Source organism: Colius striatus, chromosome 5 (genome assembly GCF_028858725.1).
Source record: "Colius striatus isolate bColStr4 chromosome 5, bColStr4.1.hap1, whole genome shotgun sequence".
Classification (NCBI taxonomy): domain Eukaryota; kingdom Metazoa; phylum Chordata; class Aves; order Coliiformes; family Coliidae; genus Colius; species Colius striatus.
In genome coordinates, this window is record NC_084763.1 from 1,292,165 (window position 1) to 1,316,960 (window position 24,796).

The 24,796-nt window shown below is 44.8% G+C and overlaps 1 long non-coding RNA gene across 1 annotated transcript in view; it reads left to right on the plus strand.

The window, feature by feature from the left end:
* The first annotated feature begins 1,396 nt into the window (after window positions 1-1,396).
* LOC133625530 (uncharacterized) overlaps window positions 1,397-24,796 on the plus strand; it is a 35,266-nt gene continuing 11,866 nt past the window's right edge. The window contains exons 1-2 of the long non-coding RNA XR_009818813.1: window positions 1,397-1,461; window positions 6,017-6,067. This is a non-coding gene — a long non-coding RNA (uncharacterized LOC133625530). The remainder of the gene's footprint in view (window positions 1,462-6,016; window positions 6,068-24,796) is intronic.

The window sequence follows — 24,796 nt, forward strand, 5'->3', positions numbered from 1 at the left end:
CTGATTCTGACCCGTGTTACCTGGCTGCCAAGCTCTCCAAGTTAACAGCTGGGTGAGGAACCACACATAACTACACTCAGCCCAGATCTACTCAAAGGGAAAAAAACAGTTATATTCATTTGCTCTCCCTTCTGGTAGTCCTTGCACCAGCTTTCTTGTAATCAGAGCAGCTGCAAGAACAAGAGGAGTAACTCCATCCTCACCACCTCTGCCAGGAGAGCACCCGAGATGGTCAGCAGCTAGACAGAAACACCACTCAAGAGAGGCTGGGAACAGGAGACACACACATCATCCTGCCTGTGGGCCCCGTGCTGTGTTGCCCCATCACATCAGGGCTCCTTGAAGATGACTTCTTGTGAAATTTATCACCTTTAAGTCCCTTCTGCTTTAGAAGACTCAGATGGAATTGTCTTCCTTCATAAACCCCCCTAAAGTTGTTATTTAAGGAACTGGAAAGGTTTGTTTTTCTTACCAGGAGAGCAACAGTAACACTGTTATCAAAACAAAGCCCTTTTCAAAGGAGAGGATATCCTCTAGAAAACAAAAATACAAACACTTTCTCCACCAAGAAACAAACCACTGCCACAAAGAAGAGGAGCCAAGCAGCCAGCACCCAGGCAGACAGGCACAGAGCTGTGTGTTCCCCCTCTGCACATCACAGCTGCTGCCCAAACTGCCAGTCTCTTACCACCAGCAGAAGCAGAGGACTCAGACATAAACGGCTGCATCACACAACCACTGCAGTGCTGCCAGGGACGTGACCACAGAAGCACAGGCAGAGTGCAGATCCTTCAGTGAAGGGTGACAACAGTTTTCAAGCAACTCCAAAAGCCTAAGCACAGATATCAATTTTACTGTTTAGGAAGGAGAGCAAGGCAGGTTCCATAGAATTAACTGTCGTGTTTCTTCTAAAGCAGTCACTAAGGAACCAGTGCACTGAAGTGAGCTTGCACAGCTTTCAGAATGGGGGTTCTCACTGGGACAAGAGGACAAGTGCCACCTCCCACACCCAGAGCAGGATGATCTCTATACAGACTCACAAATCATTGCTTCATTTAAAATCTGTTCTGGAAAAAGCTTCACAAGGGTGAATCTGGAGAGCCAAAGCTTCTTCCAGACCCTAAGCTGCAGTCCAAAATTCCACTCTTCTGCTCAGGAACACATCGAAGGAACACCTCCAAGATCATTCTCACTGGAGCCATTTGGATCTCTGGCTCACAAACAGCCTGCACTGAAACAGAAAGGTATGAGAAAACACAGGCCACTGAATATTTTAGGCAGATTTTCAGAGCAGGAAATGTCTGGAAAACAAAGGGCAGGACAGTAGCAGCAGGACAATGAGGCAGCATTTAAATACTGCAAACCCTGCAAGGGTATTCAGCACAGTAGACCTGCATGCTCATCCATGCCTCTCCCAAGCTTGGCGTGCCCAGTCCCTGCAGAAGGTTCATCCTGACACAGGTAAGTCACAGCCATGCCAAGATCCTTAAACACAATCTTGTTTTAAGAAAAAGAAGGAGAAAAGAATGAAAGAAAACCCAAAAGGGCTCCTTTACCTACTTTGGGCGATTTCTAAGCTGTGAACTCCACTTCCTCCCCTACTGTCCTGGAAAGAAACCAAACGAGGGGAGGAAGGAGAGGGAAGCACCTGCCTCAGTTCCAGGACAATGCTTTTGCACTGTGTCCCTCCAGTGACACTTGCCAAGGAGCACCGTTTGTCAGTGCAGGTCAGAACGAGGCACGGAGCGGCTCCCTTTCATCCCAGTCGAGCTCTGCACACATCCAGGAAAAGCTCTTCTTGCTTACACACCAAACCCTGAAATAAACCCAGGATGTTTCTGGCTGCAAAATGAGGTTTTTATGATCATGTTTTTGGATTTCAACAGAACACAGATGCTTAGGTGCTGTTACTGGGAAACAGCTAATTGGGTTGAAGTGCCTATCTCATGTGAAAAACACTGTACAACTTATCAGGCATCTATCTGCATCTCTCAGCAATTAGATGACTTATTGAATCTGTTCTCATTTATTTTAAGAGAAGAAGGAGTAAGAACATAACTATGATTTCTTATATTAATGAAGTGATCTGAAGATAAAGATCTTCAAGTTGAAAGAGAGCTATATAAATAAATACGGAGGGTAGATGAAGTTTATTTCCCTAGAGAGGATAATCACTCTGTGAATCAGCATGACTATCTCACAATATACTTAGTATACTATGAAATGGTACATTACAGTATACACAATGGCTCTGTGATTTCTCATCTCTTTTATGTAAAACCTACAATATATCATAAAAGTTTATTACAGTATGCATAATACAGAAACTCAGGTTTAATTGTTTACACTTTTGATCAATAATTTACTAGATTAGCCAAGATTCATTAAATCTCTGATAGAGGCTTTAGCACAGAAAATGCCAACTAAGTTCTCACTGAGAATGGCCTTCAAAAAGTAACAGGCACTTTCTTGTGCCATCAGTGACAAACTGAAGTACTAAGTCCTTGCCTTAATACAGCAGCCAAAGCAAAAAGCATGACACAGGCAGTGCTGCTACAATGGCTTTTCAGAGCACGCCACTCTTGCTCACTAACTTCTCCCCCTGAATTGATGAGCTTTTACTGCACAAGAGCACAAGTTGTTCCACCCCAGACATCTCTGCTTCCCCAACTATCATCTTCTTAGTCTCTGGCTGGAAACTGCCCAGCTCTTGGTTTTCTACCAGCTCATGGGACCCAGATGAGCTGACTCAACTTTGATCAATCTCAGTGTGATGTCACAGAATGATAATTTAATTACAGTTCTCACTGGGCTCCAAGAAGCTCATAGAGAAAGACTGACACGTTACAGCTCACTGGGGTGGATGGGGGCGGTTTGTTGTAAAGAGAGGGTACAACACAGGCCAAAGTTCCCTCCTTGCTCCATTGTTCAGTGGGTCTGAATAATCAAATGAAACCTAACTTATTAGCAATTAAAATAAAGTCAAACCAGACGTTGTTTAAAGAACTGGGAAAAGAATCTAGCACCATTCTTTTTTATGATTAAAGCCACAAATAAGAAACCCAACTATGCAGGCAATTAACATCTTCCAAGTGCAGAATCAAATGCTTTGTGGCAGTGGAAGTAAAAAAAGACTTTGTAAACAGATATAATCCAACTGCAAGGAATCTGCCACTGCAAATAAGAGCCAACATGCCTTTAAGAAGAAATACCAGGATGCATCTCTTGATCAAACTGTAATACAACACAAATACATGGCTACAATCTGCTGATAAGGGGATAAAGAATTTCCTGTGTTTATTGCAGAGTATTACTGAAAAAATAACAGCAACTGAAGGTAGCATGTCATTTGCTCCATGAGCTGTAAAAGCCCTAGAAGGCTGCCCAGTGTTTGCAGGGGCTGACAAATCACAGATGAAAAACTCACACAAAGTGTCAGCAAATGTGGTACCAGTGTTCATGAGTCATGTTATGGGGATGGTCGTAAGAAATGACCCAAATCCACAGATGATAATCTGCTGCTTGTGATGGACTAAAACATAATGCAAAATGCCTGCAGACACACATATAAACAGGAAATAAAAGCCAGTTTGTGAAGCCTGTCTAGTTTGAAGAAAAGGCATACTTGAGGATAGAGGTACCTACATGGAGAATGGTAACGGACTAAGGAGTCCACATGTCTGTAGAGTACAGGGATGTGAGGAGATGGCCTGAGCCCAGCAGCTGGGCTATCATCTGCTCCTTCAAAGCTGGAATCAGAGCCTCACCTCCTGGACTGGAAAAGGACCATTTCAGGGAAAAAAAGTGAACTCTGAGCCCAGACACACACATGTTCCCTCTCTAGCTTGTTCCTGAAGGGAGGTATTAATGAGCAGCACTCCTCCCTTGCTTCATTTTCCAGGAGTGGAGGGGGAGTGAGCAATGAGCTCCACACTGAGCTGAAAAGCAGGAAGCAGAAGCGTGGGTCTGGCCAGGAAACACAGCTTGTCCCTCACCTCTGACTTCTCAGCCACAACTTGCTTCTGTGCAAACTGGGCATCGTTGTAAACAAGGGTTCACTGCTAAATACAGAGCTGCCATGGTTACAACCTCAGTTTAGGGTTCCATAGCCCCACATCTGGGGTTTTACTCTGAGTGAGCTAGGATCAAACCTGTGCTCTGACATACCACACAAACAGGTTTTGCTCAGCTCTAAGTTGTCCCTAAAACACCATTCCCCGAAGGCAAAAACAGCTGCAGTACCACCGTACATGCAGCAGTTCCTTTGCAGGGGGTGGCCAGCAGTCACTCTGCTGGCTCTTGAAGAAGGCCACCTTAGAGAGCCTTTCAGCAGTATCCAGAATTTCCTCCACCCTGCTCCTAAGGAGATCATTAGACCAGAAATATGGGCCTTTATACCGCAGGGAATCTGGAATAAAGCAACTTCAGAGGAAGACAGGAGCTAGTCCATTATATCTGTACTCCCAACACAACAGACCATGCTGCTTCTCCCCACATTTGAAGGCAACAGAGTGTGGAAGCCAAAAAGCAAGAATTACAAGTCAGCTGGGACTCTATAGAGCAGACAGCATGCCCTGGGACAAGTTCTCCCTGCGTGACTACAGGCAGTGGTTATTGTCTGCAGCTCTGGCAACATCCAATTGAGAAACATGGTTTGTAACAATTTGCTGCATAGAAGCCTGTGTCCCAAGAAGTAAAAACGTCTCAATTCCATCCACTACACTGGGTGGCACAAATGAGAAACCACTGGAAGTAATGAGAAAAACATGCCAGCTCTTACTGAAGGCTCTCGTTTGGCTCCGAGTCGGGCTGCAGGGACATCAGAGGATGTGAGACAGGAGCCTGGTCATGGGAAGCATGTCCTGGGCATCCACAACTACAAAAACACCAGCTTGCTCCTACACACCTGTAACCACCAGAGCTGCTTCTCTTGTCTGCCTACCAGTTCCTGCCATGGGTATTTATACAAAGCATTACTTATCCCTGAAGCAGTGGCACTGAATTCAGCAGTGTGCAAAATGTGTGTCTTCGGTACTTTCTCAAAGTGCAACGCAAAGGGCTTTGCCTCCCCCCAGCTCTTATTATCTCCTCCCTTATTTCATTCATCTGTGGGCTTTACTCCGAGTTTCTCTTTTCCTTCTTTCTGCTATTACTTCTCACCTCTCAATAGCCATGTGTCTCCTGAGGTCATCAAAGAAAGATGACTCCCATGGTAGGAAATAACACATAATTTCAACCTGTTTTCTTCTGTTACACTACTGTCACGTTTCTTTAGCCCACACTTCTCAAAGTTTAGGGACAGGAATCTATCATTTTGCATGCCAGCCCAGCCATGCCTATCATGTTGCACCAAACTTTTCCAGCATGATTTAAACAGAGGGTTTTCCTGTTATTGATGACTGACATTTGTGAAGGCCTGATTCATTCTCCTATTGTTCTCTGATTATTCAGCTGTTTTCCACCCTGCAGATAGCTCTTTGCCACTGCTGCAATGCAAACTTTTTGTATATATAACGCCCATCTCTCCTGTGTTTCACAGTTCCCAAACTGACTCACTTTTCAAACTGTTCTGGGATGGCAACTGTCTTCCTTTTACCCTCATTCTATGGTGTTCCCCAGGTCTCTTCTGTCACTTCCCCACTCTTCATTCTTGGCAACCAGCATTTTTATCTCCACTCATGTCAAACTATCACTGGTCAGATGACAAACCTCTTTCTTTCTTTCTCTTTCTTTGTCTTTGATTTTATCTTTGCTTTTTTATTGTTGTTTCTCATTTCTTTTCATTAAAAAAAAGGCTCATGTACCTTAAAGCTAGTATTTTCACAGCATACTTCCATATGGCACAGAGAAACCTGACCTACCTCTGAACGAGCCAGCTCAGGACATGGGAGAAAGTAGATATGCAAACGCAGTTATATTGTTCCTTATACTCAGCTTAGCTTATTAAGAACTAGCTACATGTCCACAGAGCATTGCACTGTGTGTGTGTACATATATTCCATATGTCTTGTTCCAGACCTCTCCCATCCCCCTGTGTCTCGTGCTTCATCCCTGATGCCATCTCTGGGTAAGTATCTAGCTAAACTACTACTAAGATGATGATGTAAGGCCTTGGAGCAGAAACCTGCACTGGATGGAATACTTCCTACAAGCCTTTAACGCCATCCTGTCTTGGTCCCTCATTTTTAGTGAGAGTTTAACACTACCTAGAACGTTACAGACAGGACGAGATCATGAACAGCTTAAACACCAAAGAGCTGGGGACACCCAGATGAACTACTGCAATTGTGATCACTCGGCACTTGAGCTTTCCAGGTGAGGCTCACTCCCTGCTCGGTTTGGTAGCTCAGGAGCCCACACTTCTCAGGCAGGTGTCAGGCTCCTGTTGCAGTAAATAGCTGTGTGCAGAGTCTGGTCTCACATCTTTAGCTATGCCATATTAGCAACACCAGTTTCCTTCCAGCTTTGCCTTGTTCTCTTCTTCACTATTGTCCAAAACATCTGTGTAATCTTGGTAATGGTTCTGCCTTCCTGTTTACCTTTTTCACACTTGTTGTCCCTCTGGTTCCAACAATTACTTATTCCCATGCTATTTGCAATCACTTCCCACCGGCAGCAACTAGCTCAGAGAAACAGCAGCTGTGCTTGTTGAAAGTAACTCAGTAAAGAACTTCAGGATACAGAACAGAGCAGCTTTCTTCTGGCAAGGAGATGGTTAAGTATGACATTCAAGTTTATGGCCCAAGCAATTTCTAAGAGCAATGTTTCAAATGATGCCTTTCTGACAGAAAGCAGTTTTGGTTTACTCAAAAGTCAAGGGAGTGGATCTAGTGCAAGCTCTAGGAACCCTGCACTGGATGAGTTTGCTACAGTAACATCAAGTCATGAACCTCAATATACAATCTATAAGGACCATTTGCCTTGGTTTGGGCTCCCACACCCGGAGAGACAAATGCCCAACCAAACCTGCCATTCCCTCTGAGAGGCACAATCATTCCTCAACAGAAAAAGAGGAAGCCCTTAAATCACCTGAATAATCATGCAAAGTTCTTTTAGCTGTCTCTATCATAAGAGTCACCTTGGAAGGGTAAGAACTGAGAAAACCTTCTGCCAAATAAATACTCCCAATGCAGAACCTGAAGGCAGTAAGTTGAGACCTTGTCTGTTCTGACACTATTCTGCACATCCTTGGCCTTGTCTCCATCTTACTGGAGCAGTTGGTCAGACACAATTGTTCCTTTTTGTCAAGAGCTGAAGAGCATTCTACAATGCAATGAAACATTCAAAATGACAGAATCCACTTCTGGTTTTGGAGGCTGCAAACAGGAGGACATATGCTTTCCCATATTCAGAGAGAAGTAGGTCAGCTTTGCCCTCAGACACAACAGGAGTGGCATCTCAAACCCATCTCCCTGTCCCAGTCTTGAAGTGAACAGCCAAGGCACTTATTTGTTACAGTCACAAAAATACAAGGAAAAAGCCAGCATTTCCTAGAATGGAAACAGATTCTTCATTTTAAATTCATTTTAAGAAGCTCCAAACTATGTAGAGCTAATCAATTTATTCTAAAGACTGGTTTTTTCCTTCCTCCTCCTCAAATTCTGCTTCATTACTGCAACACATTTACATGCCTGTGGAAAGAGGAGTGACGAGAGGTAAAGTGAAGGCGAGATCTTTCTTCATGTCTGAGTTTTATAACAGATTTCTCCAGACAGGAAAGATACCACAAAGCATCTGCTACAGACCAGCTAGATGGAAGTAGGCAAACACTAACTGGCCTTATGAGATTTTCATTCCCAGAAAAAACCACTGAGGACATGGAGATTTACCACAGTGGAAGGAAGAAGCAGTTATTTTTACATTCAGACATCTAGGAACAGTTGGATGTGCTCAGCAGTACAGAGTGGCAAAGTCAGTTTCCTAAGCTAGTAAATCTTTTCAGATTGGGTTATGCTCTTGCAGGATGAATTCCCCTGGCTCCTCCTAAAAATGCACAGAAACATTAATGAGCCAAGAGTGCAAGCCAGACAAATCACGTCTGCAGCCAAAGACGGGGGGAAAGGAAAGAAAAGCAGCAGCTCCCACGGAAGAGTGAGTGGTAAGTTACAGCAATGTTTGAGGGCTAGAAAGGAATCGGGACAAAGGATGCTTTGAGGGGTTATTTAATGAGTATATCTACCTGGAGAAAGGTCAAGGAAACTCTTCTATGTGTGAGTAGTAACCACAGCCATTTGTGAACCCAGTTCCAGACTGACAGGGCAGGTACTCAGACGAGGAGAGTCCAACAGCAACCAGGCTTAAGGAGCCAGGGCTGTCAGAGCCAGAGCACTGCCTGGCTTTGCTGCTTTCTTTGAAAAACATTTGATTTTTCCCTGTGCAAACCACCAATTTATGTAAGTAACAACAAGTCATTTACCTTGCAGTTTTTTTAAGAGGAGAGCAATCAGGACAGCCCTGGACACAGAACTGCCAGAACATCAGCGCCACATCCATTTTCCCCACTCATCCTGGTCTGTCCTCTCACCGCTTCCAGTCCCCAGCAAACAGAGTGGCTCTCCCAGGTGACACGCTAATGAACCCCATCACTCTTAGCCTTAAAGCCTTCTGGTTCTGTTGTTGTCCAGGCATAACAGGCAGAAGCATTATTACCCCAGGAGATCTGAAGCCTGTAAGAACACTGGCAAAGTAGCAATGATGGTATTTTTGCCATATTCCCCCACACACACACTATCTTTGGTCACTGTTTGTCCCCCATTCCTCCAGGCCTCAAGGCAGTTGGCCCAATAAAAGCAAAAGGGCTGCTTCAGGTGGGAGCACAAGGAAGCAAAGCACCACGTAACCCCTCCCACACACTCCAGGAAACACAGACCATCTAGTGCTATCCATGTCAGAAACGCTTGGGAACCAGGAAAAGGACAACAGAGCATTTCTTACCAAAAAGCTCACCATTTAAGGACAGGACAGCCGAATGCATGGGGGGAAACAAAGAAAACCCAAAAAAAGCAGAAAAAACAAAGAGAAACAAAAAAAAAAGAGAGAAAAAAGCCATTTGGAAATCTAGTAAGTGGCTTAAATAGAGCAAAGAGCTCCCTTGCATCCTCTACACCTGAAGCTCTGTCGCCTCATGAGAGAGGATCTAGACCAGTTTTCTGGAGAAATCCTGTTAAGGAAACTCCGGATCTAACAGGACATTTATCTGGGCCACTGTAAAACACCAGCAAACGTTCTCTATAAACAACTGCATGTGGAGTTATCAACTGAAGCTTCATTCATGTATCTGTCCCTATAAGTAACCTCCTTGCTGTCCAGGCAGCTGTGATGGTACCAGGCAGCTGTGATGATGGTACCAGGCAGTTGTGGTGATGGTACCAGGCAGTTGTGGTGATGGTACCAGGCAGTACAGCTCTCACATGCACAAGCCACACATTCGGAGATCTGGTTAAATAATCTGAAAGGTCTAATTCTGGAGACATGCTCCCTGTAAAAAGTGATATTGAAAGGGATTTCAGAGGTAGATAGATGGATCATTGCAGAGATGACAAACTGCTGTTGTGAGATACTCACGTCAGGGGAGTTTTCCTTTACTGCTTTACCCAATAGCTGGATCATTCTCCCCAGGCTGAACACTTCTGAAGGAATGTGTCAGGTAAGCAATACTGAGGCAGATATTAGGACTCACAGCTATGCTGTTTGCCTTTTGCTACATACTGACAGGTGATCAGCAGCAGAACACAACAGGGAATAAGTGCACATTCACATAACGTCCCTCAGTAAATCCTGTACTGACTCAGCTGCGTATTCTGACTGCAGTAGATGGGGCTTGCTCCCTACAGACATGCTGCTCTCACAAATATCCACAGGATTTAGAACAAAACAGAAGCCAAATAATAAGGTACTGAAATGAGTTCTGCAGGTAACCAGTAGCAATGACAGCACTTCTACATAAGAACTGGAAAAGCAGCACACCTCTCTGCAACCTCACTTCTACTTCTGGCTGTTTCCTCCCTCCTGAAATCGAGGACTGGTCTCTCAGAGTGTAAAGCAAATGGAGTTGTGCAACCAGAGACACAGACATGTGTATTTTTCTTGCAACAAACAGCAGAAGATTCAAAGATACTATACAGTGGCACACAGCAGGCGAGTGCCACAGGCTATCTGTAGCTGGAATGGCAGCTCTGGCAGTATGCCTTCATACCTGCTCATTTTAATTAACCCAACAATCACTTACCTATGCCTTGACAGTTACTAAAAAAGTTTCACAGGACTGTACAGACCCAAGCCATGTGTTACAAACCGCTTTCATTCAACCTAAACACTTGCCAGCACCTCTCACACGTACACACGGTGCTTCAGTGCCTTTCCTCATCATCTATTACAGTCAGGTTTGGTACTCTGGCCACAAGCTTTGGTAGGAAGGCTGTTTGGCCCCTGCCCTCCCACTCTCCTGGAATGTTTGCTCTGAAAGGAATTAATCTCAGCATCGAGCTGTTTAGTATGCAGGTGATGAGAGCACCCACACAAGGCAGCAAGCCTCCTCCCTCACCCTGCTGCATTCTAACACACACCATCTAGATAGTTTTTTATTTAATGGAGCCAGGCTTCCCCCTCAGATAAAGATGCTAATGTTTTGCAGAGCTCTCTCAAGTGAAACAAACGCTGGGAAATGTTGTTTCTGTGCCCTTTGCAGCAGTCAGCATGTGCTGCAACACACCAAACTGTCATTTGCCGTGCCAGCAGGAGAGGTGCAATTCCCCAGACCATCAGTCATCTGCAGCTGCTGATTCTCAGATGCCCAGGCTGTACTGTGTCATGCTGTATAAACAGGACAACTCATTTTGTCATGAATTTGCCACAAAGCTATGATTTACAGCTTGCACAATGGCATCATTCACAGAAGACATGTGTTCAGTTGAACAAGAGGCAGCTCAACACTCTCTGCAACTATTTTTACTCCATAAATATTTTTGTGTCCAAACACAATGTGGCAATTGCCTTACTTGGTCCAAATGCTTTTGACACTGTCTCTTGTCCAGTTCAGGGCTCCCCAGCTCAAAGGGGACAGGGAACTTCTGGAGAGAGGTCAGCGCAGGGCCACCAAGATGCTGAGGGACTGGAACATCTTTCCTACGAGGAAAGGCTGCGGGAACTGGGGCTGTTCAGTCTGGAGGAGACTGTGGGGGGATCTCATTGACAAATATCTAAATAGTGGGTGTCAGGAGGTTGGGGCACTTTTTCCTGTTGGATCTAGTCACTGGACAAGGGGTGAGGAAAAGAAGCTGGGACACAGAAAGTTCCATTTAACCATAAGGAAAAACTGCTGAGGTGAGGGAGCCCTGGCCCAGGCTGCCCAGGGAGGGTGTGGAGGCTTCTTCTCAGAAGGTTTCCAAACCCACTTGGACACGTTCCTGATCTAGGTGACCCTGCTTCTGCAGGGGGGTTGGACTGGATGATCTCTAAAGGACGCCTCCAACCCCCACCAGTCTATGACTCTATGACATGATTTGGCTGCTCAGTACAGCACATGCCATGTTGAGATGTACATTCAGAATCATCAAATAAGTAACAATTATTCATTTGCTCAGCAAAGGGAACAGAGCTGGTGAGCAGGTAAGAGAGCATACAGAATAAGGACTTGGCAGAAGCTTTCTTCTAGCTCCATTGCAGTTTCTTACTCTATGAGTGTGTATTTATTTATTGAGGTTTTGGTTTTTTATTCCTTCCCTTAAGCCAAAACAAGAGTGAGAGCTTTTTTGTACAAGTTCTTTTTGCAATGTTTCAGTAGTATGTGTGGATCAAACTGACAAACCCAAGCAAATTAACAGTCAAACTAAAGGCACAAAATCCCAGCGACAACACCAGAAGCGAAAAGGGCCAAGAGTGCACGGCAACTTCAATCAATGTGTTACACACCATCACAAATGAGTGCAGATTGGTCCTGAAATGCATCAAAGATACACAGTTACATTAGTGGGAGGTTTGGTTCAAACAGGAGAGGCAAGGACCCGGTTTGAAGGGGGTGATCCGCACAGCAGCGTTACTGCTGGTGATCCCTGGCGCTGCTGGGAGCAGCTGGCACTCTGCCTGGGCACATCACCTGCTGCTATCAGGCAAAGCAACACTCTGCCCTGAGATGGCTTCTTTTAGTATGGCTTCCCATGCTACCAATTTGCTTACAAATGAGCTCCCCGAATCTTCAGTCAGTGTCAATGGATAGTTAACCCTACATTTTCTTCCCATATAATTTTCTGAGAGGTTTTGTAAACAGGAGCTTAAAGGGACTGAGCAATGGATTCAAAAGGCAATGTAAATATCTTTGCTTTAACCATGTCTATACTGTCAAGAAGCCTTACAGAAACCCGACCTGCCTAACATAACAGCTCCATATAGATACAACACAAAGCCTAAGGTGTTGCACCAGAAATTCTAACTGGTGAGCAGAGAAACGTTTCAACAGTACAGAAGTGATTTGCAAGACCTGGAGCTCAATGTTACCTGAGTGCAAGCACCACCCTGTGCAGTGCAACCTGTCCTCTTCCAGAGCAAAAACCTGGCAACTTCCCGATGAACAAATCCAGGGATTAACAAATCCTGGTTAACTAATAATTTCACTGATAACTGGTTTGCAGCACTAAAGGGAGAGGAACCATCAGGCTTGGGTGCTTTTCAGCAGAACCCAAGTCTGCCCAGGTGCTGCTCCTCTCCCCAATCTCCCTTCCTCAAAGGTAAGGATAGTTTACCTCCCTATAGGGTGAGCTGCAATGAAAAGTCACATGAAGAGTAGATGACTCACACAAATCATACAGAGTTCATGAGTCTAACAACTGTCAGCTCTGTTTTTAAGGGAAATGTGTTTCTAAGAAGCATTATGTTTTACCAAGGCTTGCATCACATGCTCTCCCCAGATGAGCTACCAATATCTACATGTTAAAATTAGGACAGCACACTGAAAATTCCAGCTACAGGTTTTCCATGAAGGTTGGCTCTGCTCCCCTCTCCACAATGGGTGAAAGCACTTGCTTCCACAAACATTCTTGTTGAAAAGAAGATCCAAATTCCAAACACTTTCGACAAAAAAGATTTTGCAAGTTTGTGTGAAAAGGTGCTTCACTTCTAGCTGTTTATTGCTAGATGGGTTTTTCAAGGACTCAAACATTAAAACATTAAAACAAACAAAAGCCCAACAACCTACGAGTCAATCTTGGAGCAAAATATTTTGACTTTCTGGGTCGAGGAAAAACAATTAAATGTCAAAAACTCTTTCCCTCTTCAGTCTAATACTTACAAGATGATTTCACTCAATCTGCTAGCAAGAAATAGCGAGTCACTTCTAGCTGTGCAGCTATCAGCAAACTGCAGGCACTGCCTCTGACCTCACAGCCCCTCCTGCTACACGCACTTTCTCCCATAAAATCCTGGGTTTCTCAGCCATGGGCAGAATTTTCTCTCTTGCTTTCCACTTCTCCAAGTGCTTCTTTGTAGAAACTCTTGGTCAGGCTATTCCAGATTTCCCAGAAAGGAGATTTATGGCCCAGTCCTTAGAAGTCTGCTCCAGAACAGCCTCTCACCCCCACAGCCGCTGCCCAGTGTGGTGGGTCAGCACAGGCAGGGCTCAAGGAGCTGCATCTTGCCAGTGCACAAAGGCCAACGCTTTAAGCTCCAACACCAGGCTGCATCCAACCACTGACTAACAGGCATTGATTTTCACAAAAATAAAGCAAGCTCAGAACAGGAGACAAAACCTGTCAGGCTTGAAAAATAGCAATTACCCACTGTATCTTTGCAGACCATGTTCCTTCCTCTAAGCCTCTCTCATTTTAACTCCACAGAGATGCTGAGGTTTCCAGTACAGACTGCATTGTCTCCTATACATCCCTAGAAAGTCAGTTATCTGTATGCTGCTCTGCTCTTCCCAACCAGACACAGGCACACTAAGGACCAGCTCTGCACCAGGCACAGCCAGCTGCCAATGGCAGAGGAGGAATGGCTCCCTCCAAACACACTGCCTGCAGCAAGTTGCTAATGAGTACAAGGAAAAACCAAGCAGGTACAACTAACCCCAACCCAACAACAACAAAAGCATTAACCCCCCACTCCCCAGGTGCTATCATACAAGAATTGTGCCCTTTCAGTTTAAGCACAGCCTCGTACCACTGCTCATTTCTGGTATTCTGGGGCTTTTCAGGGTCCAGTCAGTTAGCTAAAGAGCAGCCCAGCTTGTGCCTGTGACTGTAACACACCTTTCTGGGTACAAAGGAGCACTGTCAGCTAACCAGCTTGAGAATTATAGGCAGGAGCCTCTATGGGCTTTATGCCTATCTGCACTTAAGCGCTTCCAAACGCTGAGAGTGGAACTGGTGACTGTCTCTCCTGGGGGCCTCCCCAGCTCTTCTGCAGCGAGCTGCCTTTAGTCAACCTGCTGGCAACGATCCAGTCTGGTGTGCAAATGTAAACTGTGCTTGCCATGAGAAATTATTTATTCAGATAACATCCAGAAGCCCAACTCAAACCTTTTAATCCCCAGCGAGCACCTTGCAACTAAATCCTTAAATATTAATTAGTGATAGCACATGTTTACATTTTAAACCCACATTTATATTAATAAGCTCTTTCCGGATTCATACAGTGCCTGAACACTTCCACCTCATTCCTTATTCAAGGAATGTTTATTCATGACGTATTTCCAACAAAGGGTGTTGGTGCCTCCTTTCCCACCACAGCAGCTTTACAGTCCCTCGGCTGAAATCTCCACACAGCAAACAATTGTCACCAACAGAAATAACACAGGAATGAAAATCAGTGCCTCACTGTGCAGGCAGTTTGCCATACTCATCCCTGTGCTGCAGTAAATTCTGTAGTGGAATGATTATTCTGTGCAATATCAGAGCCAGCTGCTGCTTCACTCTCCAAAAGGTATTACATTGTACGAGTATTTTAGGCTTTTCAAATACTTCAGTTTGTGGTTTTCTCCCCAGTCCTCCAACCTGCTCTAGGCCACGATGTTTTCAGGCATAGGCTTCCCTAAAAATAGTTTGTTTTTCCAGCCACAGATGTGTTAGTGTTGCCAGACCCATGGGTTGTTCTGTTGTTAGGGTTTCTTAAACACTACAGCATTACATCTCAAAGGAAGACACGGTACATGGTTCTGCTGCAGTGACAACTGAAAGTCATTTCTGCTGTTTTAAAAGGAGATTTAACATGTCACTCACAAGCTCAAAGTTATTGAAGTTTATTAGCACTCTTCAGCCAAACTCCATCATCCTAAACTCTCCAGTTGCCTTCACATTTGTGGTGCTCATGAACTCAGGATCTGCACACACAGGCTATACAACTAAATACAGTAAAATCCAAAAAATCAAGGTGAGACCACACCAATCTTTATCCTTCTGTTATCTCTCAGCAATCACACAAGAGACATGAAAGGCTCCTACTAATTGTATGCATTTGCAGCACAACTCAGCCAAGGCCACCACCGAGGAAGACAACCTGATCCCAGGTTGGCAAAGGGGTTTAAGAACAACCAAAGACTGGTGGTATCTGCTGTAGAAGCACAGGGTTCGGACCAAAGCTGTGCAGGGGCATGAAACTTCATTTTCTCTTCAGCATCAAGGACATGATAACTATTCTAGCAGCTGGGAACTCTTGGACACTACAGCTTCATAGAGCAACAAGTTATGTGGCAGGACGGTGAATTATCTCTGTGTTATGATACTGGTCCCAGGAATTGCCACAGGAACGAAGGGGAGACTCTCTTCACTTCATTATGAGATATTTTAAGGAAAAAAACAGTTCCCCTAAAGACAGGGCAAACTAAGCCTGGAGGCAAGAAATTCAGTTTCCTTTGACCTTTGTCACAAAATCCTTGGAGACAAATCCTCATAATGACCTCAGAATCACAATGACCTCATAATGAAATCAAAGCCTCTTTGTATGGACACTCGCCAGGAATTATGTCAGGAAGGGCCAAGAACACTTGGCAATCAAGAAACTGTAGGAAAACAGATTGTCAGTTGCATTGAATCTGTGATTGTACAGGCCAGCACATTTTCCATTTACAGTATCCTTCTTACAACGTATAGAGACTGTTTTACAGCATGACTTTTGGTGAGAGACTCTCCTAAGCCGGCAGAGCATGTGGCTTTATATTCCAGGTGCATCACATCTGCTACACCAAGGCTTAAGGCTTTGAATCAATTTTTGCACAACAGAGATTAGAACGTTTCAGCTTCTTATACAAAAGCCAATCCACATGCTCAGTTTGTACACTGGAACTCTGGCTGATCTGGAACAAATCACCCACTATCAGCGTTGAAAGACTTTTTGTGAGAACATATCTACTGTGTGATAGCCCTGAGAACTGGTGTGAAGTGTTCCCCATCTTGTCTTCACTCTGATTCCTCTCAAACAGTCAGGTTACGTTATTCCTTCAGCACTCAGGAAAGAATCCAGTCTGGTGGGAGCTTCTCTCACATTCAGATCACAGTATTTGAAGTTTCCCCAGTTCCCTGAACGGTCCTGGCTTGTAGACAGCTGTATATGATGCAGACAAAAACCATCTTCCTTACTATTTCACCTCTTCCTCTCTACGTACCGTTTGCTAGAAACTTGACTGAGCAAACTCACTAGCTCATCAACTATCAGAAGGTTTGAAAAGCAAATGGTTTAGAGAGTACAAGAGATCTATGTCTGATTGTCTCCCTAGCCCAAGAACATCAGCCTGAGCAATTCCCTTGGCAGCATGACCTCCCAGCAATTCCTATGGAAATACACTTGAAAAAAACTCTTGTTTTAGAAGCTTTTTGCACTGGCATACATGCACTCATATTCAACTAAAACATCCTTCTAACCTCTTTAACTACAACACAGTAAAGTGATCTGAACAGAGACAAGCTCGTCATCTTGTCAATTGCTTTGCTCTCATAGTATGCAGCACATTTGGATTTCCACAGTCTAGCCCAGGAGATTAAATCTGAGCTAGGATTCAATCTGGGTTTGAACTATGATGCTGAAAGAAGTGCAGGCTGCTGTGATGGCACATTTGTCTTTCATGTCAGAAAAAAACAACAAAACAAACCAAAACCAGACCAACTATATAAATTCTATTTCTTTTCCCTGCTCTTCCTCACATGGAATCACATCATCCCCAACCCAATTCTTCCCCACCAGATGAAATCTACTTTTCATGCTGAGATCCCTGCAGAAACAAGAAATGTGCTTCAGTATAGCACTGGTGGTTCCAGCACACACACATAACTGAAAGGACAAAGCCACAGATCAGACTGGATAGCCCAGAACTGACAGTAAAAAGAATAACTAAGGCACTAGGATAAATAAATATTTACATTGTCTGCTCACCTTTGGTGGCTTGAACGTTAACACTTTTTCTGAACAGAAATAGCTGAATGCTGTGGGCCAAGCCAAGCCCAGAGCTGAAGGACAGCAACACTGTTTTCAGAGTTTGAAAGAAAGATGTTGGCAAACCATTAATTTCGGTGTTTATCTCCTGGCAGGTCTGGAAGTAAGAATTTTAACCACTCTACATCTGGTTTTCCACAATCACAGCTAACCACTTGCTATTATATTGTCTGCCCTTAGCAAACTATTACTGTTTGCAAGCCTCAAGCTGGAAGCTGGGAAACACTTGACTTTGTTCACAGTCATCATCTTTTAGCTCTCCTCCGCCCTGTTTACTCCTCTAGACTAAACCAGCTGTACTGTTTTCATCTCTTCTCATCAGCCGGGGTCTTGCTCACTGTCACAGCTGCAGTTTCAGGCTGAACAAGCCCCGCTGCACTGTGGCAGATCAGACGTACTCAGTATTGAAGCTAAGCTCTCACAAAAGCACTGCACTCAGGAAATAATTGACTTAAAGTAGCTCTGAGACTGCATTTACCTTTTTAATGACCTTAAAAAAATGGGCAGCTTATAGCTAGCAGCGTGGTAATGGGCTCTTAACATCGATATTTAAAAGCTGTCCAAGACAGCAGCGACTGGCTCTGACTCTGCTAGCTGCTCCATGATGACACTTTGTCAGCTATTTTATTGGCTGCATACCCATAATACTCCAGTGCACATTGCTCTGGCAATGTGGGAAAATTGACACTGCCACTAACCATATGGTTCGTGTTCCCCGAATGAAACGATCTTGTCTGCAGAGTCATTTGCCACTTTCTAAGAGAAAGTCTGGCTATACACTCTCATCACAGCCACTTTACAATGAGGCAGCAATTAATTGCAGTAATAAATTACAAAAAAACAACCCCAACTATTAGCTGAGGACATTATTGGATGCTGGAATGCCCTTGGTGTTTGCACTATCTCAGTCTTTGTTCTTTAACTGTGCTACAGCCGTGTTTGATCACAGCTCAGTTCTAAAGCTCGGCACTACTTCTGCTACGTGGATTAGTTGGGAAGTGTTTTTCCCCTTCAGCTGCCAGAATTTTGCTGTAGCAATTTGGGTTGTATGTATGTTTCCTTCAGCTGTAAGATTCCCATTCCACACCTTAGGACACTATCTAATCTCAGTGGAGTTAACTCCTTGGCTCCTGAGTTTTGCGTTGTCGCACATCATGCGCTGCTTCAGCTACAGAGGTGAAGATTTCCTCCACAGGAGTTCTTCTCTCCTCTAAGTTTGTTCCCTCCAGGTCAACAAGAGCCAAGTATCCCACCTCCTGATCAGTTCTTAATCTTAAATAGTTAAATAAGATGCAGAGAACCATCTCTTCTGAGTGTATTTTAAGAGAAAAAAAGGAAAGCACACCCAGCGCAACAGCCAACCCAACTAACTCAGGAAACTGCTGCAGACTAGGGCTGCCCTTCACGCTGGCTTTACTCCCAAAGCTCCTGCTTCCCTCCACGCTCAGAAGGGAGCCCTGGTTTCAGACATTCCACTGCCTGTAGCCTTTTTTGGCAGCCAGAATGGCTTTTGGCCACCCTGTTCCCGAGGGGCATTTTTCCCTGCCCTCCACGTGTCTATCGGCTGGTGCACCTCAGGCTCAGCACCCGACCCCTCCTGCTCACAGCACTTGTCAGTGAGTACGCCAGGTCAGGAACATATTACCACAGGTGAGTGTCACTCTCAGACCCACAGCAGTCTCTCATTCCTTGAACACTCCCAGCAAAGGTGATAACACGCATTGTTATAGCAGCCTGATGGATTCTATTTTCCATCTCCGTGCATTGAGCACCATTAGGTACTCATCAAAAATTAAAGCTCTTTGTTAATTAGCAGTTCACATGGGACTCCTAATTACAGCTTTGAGAGGACTGTTTCCAATCATCTGTTCAGCTGCCCCTTCCTCCATGACTGCTACTTACAGTGCTGCTTCCTTTCAGCTTTACACACACAGGAGAAAATGCTCAGGTTTTCATGCAAAAGCAAAAATGTGTGTTCTCTCCCAAGCAACACTGACACAGCACGTTTGCACGTAGTGCACACACAGGCGAGCCCTTTGCACAGGGAAACACAACGTGCTGCAATTCCAGCTGCTGCTTGATGGCAATTCAGTGCCTTCACCGACATACTCTCTTCTTAGGTTCGCTGCAATTCCAACAGCACGTTACTGCAATTGGCGACACACGTAACGAGCACAATGGTTTTGAGATCCACATTTATTAGTGCTGGAGATGGCTGCTTCAGTGGGGGTCACTACTGAGATAATAAAGGTGTAAAAAACAACAGGACTGCTCTCAAATCCTCAGGAGCTTCCTGGGAGCACTTGGGCGTCACTCTACAGAAACAAGTATTCCATGTTACAGCTCTAGCACCTTGGTGAAGCTAAGTTAGTGGTCACAAGCCTGGGATGTTTCATTCAGGTTTCCAAGTTAGTTTAAGAAGGGTAAAGAGCTACTGCTACTCCCTGAGAGGCTGTTCAGAAAGCACTCCTCCCAAAGGCACAGACACAGCAGGATACTTCACCAAAAAGAAATGTTTCTTCAGCATGCAAGGAAAAAACCAAACAGAAAGAGAGAGCATGAGGAGGGTGACAGTTGCACACTTGTGATGAGAACAAGGTGATCCAGGAGACCACCAGCTCACCCTTCCTGCTGTGGTGAAGCAGCCTGTTTCCCACAGCTCTGCATCCAAGCTGCCTGAAGAGAGATAAGGTCACCTCCCGTCTACCTGGGCAATTCTGCCTTATGATACAACTGGCAAACATTTCCTACATTGCTGACAAGGAGTTTGTGTCCTTTAGCACAGACACTGATTGAGCTGATGGTTTCTTTTCCCTCATGAAAATCAAAGCTAATGAAAAAATGGTGACTCGTGCACATGTTCATTTTCATGTACGATAAATGAAGTTAGTCAGGAGCAGACTTTAATTAGAAGAGTGGTATTTTCATGGCAAGTGCCTCCAGGTGCTCCAGAGCTTTTGGAAGAAGCAAACAAAAGAAAGAATAAAAAGCAGCTTGCCTTCCTTTGCTCAGATCTGATGCTGCACAGTCATTTATTGAACTCTGAAATACTATTAGCAAATTGATTGGAAGTCTTGAAAGACATTCAAAACATGTGCAGAATCAGAGACCAGATGAAGCTGGGAGGAATGTCTGGGATCATCTACTTCAACCCTGCCTGCTCAAGCAACATCACCTGAAGCCAGCTGCCCAGGACCATATCCAGGAGGCTTCTGAGTATCTTCAAAGAGGGAAACTCAACAACCTCTCAGGGAAACCTGTGCCAGTGCTCGCTCCCCCTCACAGTAAAGCCAGGTTTCCATGTTTTCAAGGGGAACCTCCTGTGTTTCCATGCGTGCCCACTGCCTCTGGTCCTGTTACAGGCGCATCCAAAAAGAGCCTGGCTCTTTCCAAGGGGTACCTAATTTGTCCCCTGCTTCACTAGTAAATGTTAGACTCTATTAGATACATTTAATTGCCAAGTCCCACACTAAAATAATTACTTCTGCCAGACTTTTAGTTTGCTCTTTAATCTTATCTGAAGAATTTGTGCCATGTAAATGCAGAAAGAGGCTTGTTTTTTTAGGATTTGCAGCAGTACACTACAGGTCACAGACATCTACGGCTTTGCAGGAGGATCCATGACAACAGCTAACTGAGGAAATATTTGGATTGCACAATGCAGTCTCATGGTTCATACCCAGTGATATTACTGGGACAACTGTGATTTTCGGCACAAAAGGGTTATTCTTATTTGATACCACTAGCAGTGAAGAACACAGTAGTGGGAAAGAAGAGGTGCAGGACCTCGGCTCCTGCCCAAAGTCACACTGTGGGATGCAGCACAGCTGCCCATCACAGAATGCCCCATGCTCTGAGAGAAGGTCCCTTCTCCAGGTGCCCTGGAGGGAAATCACACACAGGGCCATCATGTTAATGCTTTTGGTTACCAATAACCCGTCATGTGCACTTTGTGTAACAGATTACCTCAGGCCTGACGAGGCTAACTGCACTTTTGCAGCCTGGCCCTTATTTACCAAAACCACCTTCCTTTTATCTAGGCTGAAGAACACTGGACCCAGCAGTTCACTGTAGATTAACAGCTCATTCTGCAATTTATGGATAACAATAAAACAAGCCGTGATCCTTGTTGGAGTCCAGTTTATCCTAAGTAGCAGCTGGCACACGGCTCCAACGGACAAGAGACATCTCTGTGCTTTGGAACTATCTTGCCCACTAGTAAGAAAGTTACTTAATCTGCTCTCCTGGAGCTGCCTATTTGCCCAGGCAACGGGACAGAGAACATAAATCACATTCCCTACAGGCTTGCCAACATGGCTAGAAACAAAAGCAGCCCTTCCTTTCCAGTCAGAACTAACTCATGGGACAAAGCAGAACCTTTCCTTGCTGCAGGAAAGCCCAATCCCAAGCAAAATTCTGCATATCTATCTTTGACAGCAGCGTAAACAAAGAGGCTATTTGTGACTCAGCTTTATCTCCAGTAGAGGACGGCTCAGTTAAAGCAACTTTACTGTACAAGCAGCATCTGCATTAAAGGGTTATTAATAAATTGGATTGTTTTGCTACTGCTGGAACTTAACTGACAATTCAAGAGAAAGCCCAGAACTGAACTGAAAAGGAATTGCTCCCCCTGCATGGTGCACAGACCTTCTGTATTTAGAAGGGTTTATTTTTGACACCTACATTCTGCACACGAGCTGGGAGGATATCTGCACAGGTCAGTCACTGCAGATGCTGGAGATAAAAACAGATCAGCATACACAGCTCTGACACAGGAACAAAAGAGGTAAAAAGGGGATTTACGGAGCCTTGAAGCTCAGATTGAAGCAGGCTGAAACCAGGCTTTGTTTGCAGTCCCTCCTGAGGAACATCCTACAATTGTAACAACTCCATTTCTAAGGCTTTCCTCCACATGACATCAGAGAAGAGAGATCACTACATTCACGTGACTGTGACAATGACAGACCTGGCTTGGCTTCTGTACCCACCATCCCAACAACCAAGCGAGTGCAGGCCTCAGGCACCCTGTGGCACAACTGACTTTTGCTTTGCTTTTGCCTGGCTGAAGATCAGCACAGAACTCGCAGGAGGCAAGGCTGGCATGACAGAGAATTGCCAGAGATTACAGCTCTTCACTATTGTTAAGCAAAAAAGTCTAACTTGCAGCTGTGGCTATGCATTTTCCAACACACAGTCTAGCATGAGATGGGAGATGGCAATTTGCACAATCTTAGGGTGATTTCAGCTGCACAGCACCCTTGAAAACCAGCACTTTAATGTTCTCCTCCTCCAAGAGGATGGGATTTCCCTGCACACAGACAAGCCAGCGCTTTGCCTGAGGACACATGAAGCTTTTCTGGGATCCAACCGCTTCTGTGCCGTCTCCTTGCCCCAGTAACTACTGAAACTTGTCCATCCTTGATGGAATTGTAGTGGACACTGTTTTAGGGATGTGGAGACAAAGCTGAACTTTAAAAGCTTTCTGTATTTAGAAGTGTTTATCTTTAATGGGACCTACATCCTGCACATAAGAAAGAGGATATCTGCACTGGTCAGAGATAAAAATGGATCTCTTTTATCCATGCACATACTGGAAATAAGATTGCCTCTTTCCTACCCTTACTATAAACCAGTTTGTAGATAGAGAATAGCATATACTGTCTGTGTAGGAATGCCACAGGGAATCTTAGTCCTCGTTACTCTCTTGACTGCTAGCTGACTGTCTTTCAAAGCATTAACTAAAGGTTGGGTTTTCCTTTCCACTTTCTGAAATACCCCATGCATTAGAAATGGAAAGGTGTTCCAAAGCCTACTGAAAACACCACAAATGTTGATAACTAGTGAAATACGATGACTGCTGCAGTATTTCCCTGTACCATACCTTGCACTACAACATTTGCTCTCAACAGTCTCTGGAACATACCCACAAATACGTAAGATCATTATTTGAACAGAAAACCATTCAAGTCTTGCTTTGCCCACAAACATCAAGTTTTTAACTAATATGCACAATTTTCCTTTTCAAGTTTGACTTCTCTGGGAAAAAAAACCCAACAAAGAGTCAAATAAAAACCCCAACTCCAATGGGGTTTATTGACCCCAACCCCAATGGGGTTTACTGTGCCCTTTTATTTTGTGGACAGACAGATACTTACAGCTTCCATACACCAGATGCAAGTAGACATCCCTGCTGCATTGGACATCCCTTGGACAGCCAAGGCATTCAGAACCATATCTTGGAATACAGATAGGAACTGCTTTCCCAGAGACACAAGCAACAGTGCAGCATGGACATGTCTTCAAAGACCTGAGACTGACTTGAGCAGTGCCCCGGAGACGGCAATGCTGGCACCTCAAACATCCACAGCACAAGCTGAAGTCCTATGCAGCCACTCAAAACCTCACCAAGAGCAGGTGGGAAATGCCACATGTCACTCAATTCTCAAGCTAGGACTAACTGTGCTGAAACTACTACATTGTTTTCATCATCTTTTTGACCTCATGTCAAATTTAACAGACTTGAGTGTGGGCTGTGAATACTGGGGAGAGTTTTGAATCTAAGCTCTGCTCCTCTTCCAGCTGACAAGAATTTGTCAGAGGCTGACAGAACAACAGCCTCTTCCTTAGGAACCTGGGCAGATGCTGGAAGCTAGTTACATATTCATTCCAAATCTTATGTAGTAAGAGGAATGGTGATTTATTCTATCAGCTGAAGTAGTCAGAAGGGGAACATCCAGAGGGGAACAGAAACTCCTTTCTTTGCCTCCATTAGCCATCTGGCAACCGAACAGAGCTTGAGCATGCTCACTGTGAGACAACAGAGCAGTTTGAGGCCACTGCCCAAATGCTTAGTGAAGCCCAGGTGCTGCAGAGTGGGGCTCTGTCCCTTTGGCTCAGCTCCTTGGGATCTCCTCTCCCTGCCCTTCAGCTGAAACTGCTGGGGAAGGGTTACAGAAATCACCTACGCCTTGGGAGGGAAAGGCAAGTGATGAAGGGAGTGAGGAAAGCAGTGGGAACTGCAGTGCAGGAGGGCTGACACCCCAAAGGAACTGGCGTGGCTTTGTGCAGCTGAACTGAATCAGAAGCCCGGACTGAATCTTTCCTGGGAGCAACTTGCTCCCTTGAGCACCCACCACCTCTTGCCATTTCAGCTGCAGAGGGCTCCCAGAGCTGCAGATGGGAAGGTTTCCTCACGCCCGTTCATGCTGTTGTTCAGCTGTCATTCTTCCTTGTATAAACCTCAATTCCCCGAACTAGGATGTTCCTTTCACTTTGCATATTATCACTATTACCATTTGCCTCCCTAATTAACTTCCCTGCACTGAAAAGGACTGTGACATTCTTGATAATGAGCAGCAAATACCTCCCTGCTTCCCAGCTGCCT